This window comes from Podarcis erhardii (assembly GCF_964252035.2).
Source record: "Podarcis erhardii genome assembly, chromosome: 3".
Taxonomy (NCBI): Eukaryota; Metazoa; Chordata; class Lepidosauria; order Squamata; family Lacertidae; genus Podarcis; species Podarcis erhardii.
The window spans coordinates 97,850,192-97,856,745 of record NC_138507.1 but is presented as its reverse complement, the minus strand read 5'-3'; positions in this window follow the sequence as shown (position 1 = coordinate 97,856,745).

Genomic DNA, 6,554 nt, shown 5'->3' with positions numbered 1-6,554 from the left:
TTCCACACTCCTATAGAAACTACCGGCCTCTCTTATCACTAGCCGGTGCTTCTGAACCATGTCCATTGCTTATTCCTTTGTAAAAGAAATCAGGTTTCCTTTAATATTTGATATGAAGCAAAAGAATGTCCGTAGGTCAAAGCAGGATTGATTTGAAGGAGTTAGATTTTAAAATCCCATTAAACAGCAGGACAAAGGATAGCACATTATTAAAATAAAAATGCTTTAAAAATGAAAAGTATTATGCCACACAGTAGAAAGATCAGATTTTTATTAATGCAAGTTTTAAATGCTGATTAATCCTCTTGAGAATCAGTTTCCAAAAGCTTTGGCTAGCAGTCAAGTCTCTTTCAAAGGGGCACAGCACTTCCATTATTCTGAATATTAATTGAGGGATATTATAACTAAGAATACTGAGCAAGATTTAAAACATGATTACAGCTGTCGTTGCTTGTATCTAAACAAGTCATTGGAAATTCAGGAGGGGGGGGGCAGAACTGTTGTTTCATGGAGAATAAGACTTTCAAAGGGCACTAGTCATGATGGCTATGCATTACCTCCAGGACCAGAGAAAATATGCCTCTGAATCCCAGCGGCTGGGGGGGAAACAGGGGGTGAGTGCTACTGTGCTCATGCTCTGCTTATGGGCTTCCCATAGGAATCTGGTTGACCACTGTAAGAAAAGGATGCTGGAATAGATGGGCCTTTTGAACTGATCCAGGAGGGCTCTTCTTATGGTAACTGAACAGATACGCTTATCTCCACATGCCCCCATGACCACTTTGGGGAAATGGTTCCAAGCACCTCTCATTCAATCTGCCAACCTCTCTATCCTCAGGGATCATTCGATTTTTGCCGACAGTGGGCCAGGATTCTGTTGCCCCTGTTGTCAACCACCATGATAACGTTTAGCAATAACAGGATCATGATTTTGAAGCAGCTGCAACATGGATCATTCCAACTACTAGCCAGTCGACTACTGGTTTGGGTCAAGCAGTTTGAGCTAGTGATTACCGTGCACACTTCAATGGCACTGATAGGTCTATTTCAGTCTTGCTTTGGCTCTGAAATGGCTTTAGCTCCCCACATGGATGAGTTTTGCTGGGTGAAGACCACTCGGCTAATTCTCCTGGGCGTCCAAGTGGTCTTTGATACAGTTGACCACAGTAGCCTCCTGAATAGGCTCTCTGCTTTGCTTTCCAGAAGCTGGTGCAGAGGGTCTACTGCTCCACCCTATTTATGTAATGAATGTAGGACTGTACTGAATCAGACCACTGATCCAACTAGCTCAAGACTTACCCTCTTGCTTCCCCCAAGGAAAAACACTCTTTACTGCTCAATCAGAGCAAACAGCAATTCGAGTTTTCTCTGGATTGCTGTTTGCTCTGATTTAAGCTAAAGAACAGATTTTCCCTGGGAAAGGAGGAAAACTGCTCAGACTCATGTCTAGAAAGCATAGGTCAAGCAGGAAACCACTCGGACCCATGCTTTCTAGGTACGAAACAAGCAGAAGTGTGGCTGAGCCCTCAGTATTGCCCACACTGACTGGCAGCAGCTCTCCAGAGTTTCCGATAGGGAAAAATGCCCAGCTCTAAGCTATACGTACTCTTGGGCATGCCAAGCTGTCAAAAGGCAGCCAGGGATTGTGAGTCCTCCATGATCCTTAACTGATTGCAAAGTCTCCTGGCCAAGTGAAACTGCAATTTGTGAGGTGGTGATGGAGTTTGAATTTGGTGAACTTGGAAATGAACTGAGACCTTTCCCAATTTGGAAGGAAAAGGTTCCACTTCTTACCGAGTCAGGCCAATGCTAGCCATGGATGGCTTGCCCTTCTCTACTTGCTACATGGGTCATAGGGACACAGGCAGCAGCCTTATATTGAGAGAGACGGTCAGTGGAAAGTGGTCCATTAGGGCACATGAGGCAGTCAGCTCCCACCTGCCTGTCTCCTTACTTACAATTAGTCCAGGCAGTTCTTCCATTCTCTCGGCGCTGCCCTTGTAGAACTGAGCAGGGAGGAGGATGTGCGCAAGAATCACTTGGCTCCACCTGCCATTGGCTTCAGCTCCACCTATCACTAACTTCCCTGTTCTCCCGCCTCCACTTCCAAAGAGCACCTGCCACCATTGGTCAGACCACTGGTCCATCCAACTATTTTCCACACTGACTGGTGGCATCTCACTAGGATTCTGGGCAGGAGATTCTTCCAACCCTCCATGGAGACACCAGGGGATGAACCTGGAACATGAGTTGCTGCCCTTTTAGGAGCATAGAATGCTGCTCCTTTGATTCCAACTTCTCCTGCTGATTAGGCCCGCTGCATTATGAAAAGGCTGTATTAAAAATGTATAGTCCTTGTTTTACTCGGCGCATTTGTCAGCCACCGAAGAGGGACTCTTACGTAACATTAAAAAAGGGGGATCCAGTCCTAATGATGAAAAAGAAATAATAAAAAAGGGATAATGGTGCAATCATAACATCTCTCGGAGTTTGTACATCTCAGTTGCCGTTTGGCACGAGGCGTGGCTTCTCCTTGCCAAGCTGGCACCAAACCGCAATATGTTCACAAGAAAAGGGAGGGCACGGTTTAAGGGGGGGGAAGGGAGCTAGAAGTGTTATCCATACACTGTCTAATTATACAACCTTACTGTCCCAGAATGCGATTTCTCAAACCATTTCTGACATATGGGAAGAGGGGAGAACAGCTGGTCATTAAGGTTTTCTCAAGACTATTTAGCAACACACTTGAATGTAATTAAAGTGCAACATTAAATACTGCACTTGCGCACAATGTATTTTTAATCTTTATGGTGTGCTGTAAAAGGAAATATATGCAAAGCACTGAAGTTTCTCCCTTCATCCTCTTCGCTGTTAAAAGAGAGGCAGCGATTCCCCTTCCTACACTTTTTTGGATTGCCTCAAGGATGATTGGACACTTTTGTTTTGCCTGGCAAACTGCAAATCCCAGTACGACCAGCAGAAAATGGCTCTGGCCTTACATGGGTGGACTGGATGTTTTTACACTAAAACCTGGTTTAAACGACAATTGCCACATGCTGGTCTTTTTTTCTTTTTTAACCTTTTATTCCATGTTCTTCCGTATTGCACTGAGAAAGCTGAATGGGCTCAAATGATGTGATCTTGAACAAATGAGTTATTCCTGCACACATCTCAACAATAAGAAGAACCTCCAATACCCACCTCCAACAAATCACACCACATATTACAGGTGGCCACACTGTGGCTCTCTGCCTAGTTTTATGTAGCCCTTAACTGAATTTCAAAAACCCTTTGCAAGCAATAAGAGTCTGCCAAGAGTCCTCTGTCCCTTGCCCAGCAGCTTACTGAGCAGGGAAGAATAGGGGCAACAAAGCATGTAGCAGAAAGAGACTGCTGCTGGCTTCTGCCCTGCTCACAGTCAATATGTTGTTCCCAACAGATAACCACCAAGGGCAAGTAACCCTCTGCAGAAAAGAGCTTGCATATATCCAGTGCTTTTTTGGGGGGGGGCAGGGGTACACATACCCCTAAACATTTTTCTAACGGGAGAAGAAACTGCTGCTACCCCCGATGGCAGCCTCTTTTCCTGTCACCATGTTTCCTGAGTCTCAGACGGAAGCGAGCGTTTAATATGTGAAGTAGGAGTTGGAATCTAGCACGGTGATAGGTCAGTTTTGCTGTTACTACCTCCAGTGGCGGCTTCATTTCCTTTCCCGGCGTAATGCATGTTCTTTGTACTTTTGTCCATTTACTGTATTTATTTCCCCCTGATTAGAACTATAAAATGGTGATTTTCTTGAGTCAAAAGGAGAGTACATTTTTTAAGTAAAAAAGCACTGCATATATCCCTACCACTGGACTACTGCAATGTGGTCTATGTGGGGCTTACCTTTCATTTGACCCACAAACTGGAGCTAGTGTGCTAGGCTGCAGGTGGTTGCCATTGGGATTCAGCCCCTTCCAGTATGCAACATCTTTGCATAGAGATCTGCACTGGTTGTGATTTGTTGCCGGGCCAAATTCAAGGTGTTAATATTAGTATATAAAGCCCAGAACAGCTTGAGGCTGGTTTACTTGTGGGATCACCTTACCCCTTAAGTGCCCACTTTACCAATTGGATCTGTGTAACTGGCAGTGCTACAAGTGCTGCATAATCCTCATTCTGAACTTCTAAGATATCACTCTCTCAGTTTGGCAGCACCTATGTTTGGGAACTCTCTGTGGACATCAGGCAGGCCCCTCGGTCACACCATTTCCAATGCCTGCTTTAAACATTTTTCTTCAGGCAAGCCTTTGTTTAGACGCTGATGTGCATTTTAATCTGCTTTCAGCTTACTGTTGATTTTAATTATTTAACTATATATTTTAATTTGCTGAATTCCACTCACATTTACTTTTTGTCCCCATCCTCCATTTCCTCTGTGTCAAATTATCACTTGTAAGCTTTTATCGGACAGGGAGCTGTTCTTCTGGAAAGTACCAAGTACACCACTGGCATATTCCAAAGAATTAAATACTAATAATTTGTGGGCATGGAGTAAAATCATTGACATGCCATGTGTCTGGGAATGATTCTAAAGTGGAACCTCGGGTTATGTACCATCCTCCTTATGCACGCTTTGGGTAACGAGCTTTGCTAACCCGGAAGTAGATGCTCCCAGTTGCGAACTTTGCCCTGGGATGCGAGCGGAAGTCGTGCGGCAGCGGCACAGTGGCAGCGGGAGGCCCCATTAGCAAAAGCGAGCCTCATGTTAAGAACAGTTTCGGGTTACAAACAGACCCCTGGAATGAATTAAGTTCGTAACCGGAGGTACCACTGTAGTTTATTGTGCTTTATTCTGCTAACAGTCCAGAAATGTCAACACAGGAGCATGGTCTGTGAGCTTCAGTTGGCGCAACAACTGCATCTGTTTCTGGATCAGGATGGTTTGGTGTGATGAGATATGGGCTACTTGTGTGTGAGCGCTTACACTCTCAGAGTCTTGTAATCAGTTTCAAAACTGTCCCTCTCCGCGCAGCCATCGGTGCATGGCTGCCTTAATCGCTGGCAGAATCCGTCAGTGGGCGTTTCCGGGATTTCTTCCAACATAAGAGTTCTTTGACAGATACTCTACGCCTAGATTCTCTACGTGACAGCTTCCTGCACAAAGTGGGCGTCCCAAGGGGAGGTCCTGAGCTCTCCCCGCTGTTCTCACTGGAAGCGTCTCGGAGCCGTTCCTCCGACTCTGTTTCCGCTGAAACTCTCCCTCTCCCCCTGCTGGTTCCCTCCTCAGCATCCGAGGGTCTCCTAGCATCCTGGAGCCCCTCCACCACTTGGAGCTCCGATGGCAGTTCCCTGACATTTGGCTACAGTAGTCCAACCTTCAGGTTGGATTACAGCAGGCCTGGGTAGCTCAGCTGGTTAGAGCATGGTGCTGATAACGCCAAGGTTGCAAGTTTGATCCCTGTTTTTTGTTATAAGACCCAGTATGTGTGGCCTCCCTAACCCTTTCCACTGGCTCATATAAGACCAGCACAAAGAGTTGGGCCTGGTGAGCACTCAATGTTCCCATCCCCTATAGTTATAATCTGTGGGTTGCCATCTGATTTTATTCTGCTCCAAATTTGATTTTAAGCTGTATTTTAATCGATGGTTTGATTTATGTTTTTAATGTATCACACTTTGATGTTAGCCGCCCTGGGTATGAATAAATAAATAAATGTTGTTGTTGTTGTTGTTGTTGTTGTTGTTGTTGTTGTTGTTGTTAGACAGCTGCATATTCCTGCATTGCAGGGGGTTGAGCTAGATGACCATCAGGATCCCTTCCAACTCTACAATTCTATTATTATGTGAGTGCTCTCTTTGTGTGGTTTCCCTCAGGTTTGGTTCAGAAGCTGCAGCTAGTGTAGAATTCCACAGCAAGGTCACTGAAGGTGCCCTATCAACAGTGCATGGTGCTTATACGGAAAGAGCAGCATTGGCTGCCAATAAGGTCTTGTTATTGGCACGTAAAAAAAGCCCGGAACAACTTGTGACCAGGCTACCTTCTGGAATGACTTGCCCTTCTCAGTTGGTAGAGACACACTTTCCAGTGCCACAGGCTTCTGAGGTTCATCCTACATCCATGAAGAGCAGGGCCTTTAGCGTGGTGGCACCCACCTTTTAGAATGCACTTCAAATAAACATCAGGCAGGAGGCTACAGCAATGGTGTTGGCATTTATGTGTCTGTTTAAATCTCATATGTTTCCCGAGACTTTTCCTGGGAGGTGATCTAGCTTTGCTGATGTTTTAAGCTGATCCACCGATCTGTGATGTATTTTGTGTTTGTCTTAATAAATGCAGTTTTATTGTTGATTGTATGCTGTTCACCACCATGATTTTTTTAATATATATATATAATGTTGGCAGTACAGAGATTTTAGCAAATAAATAAAAGGCATCTCCAGTTTGCTCCATTTTGGATACGCAGTTTTCTCCTTTGAGGTCTGTCACTTGGGCAAGCCATTCATGGACTAATGGCATAACCTTTGATTCCAATTACTCAGCAGCATCATTGAGCAGATGGTGCTGCCC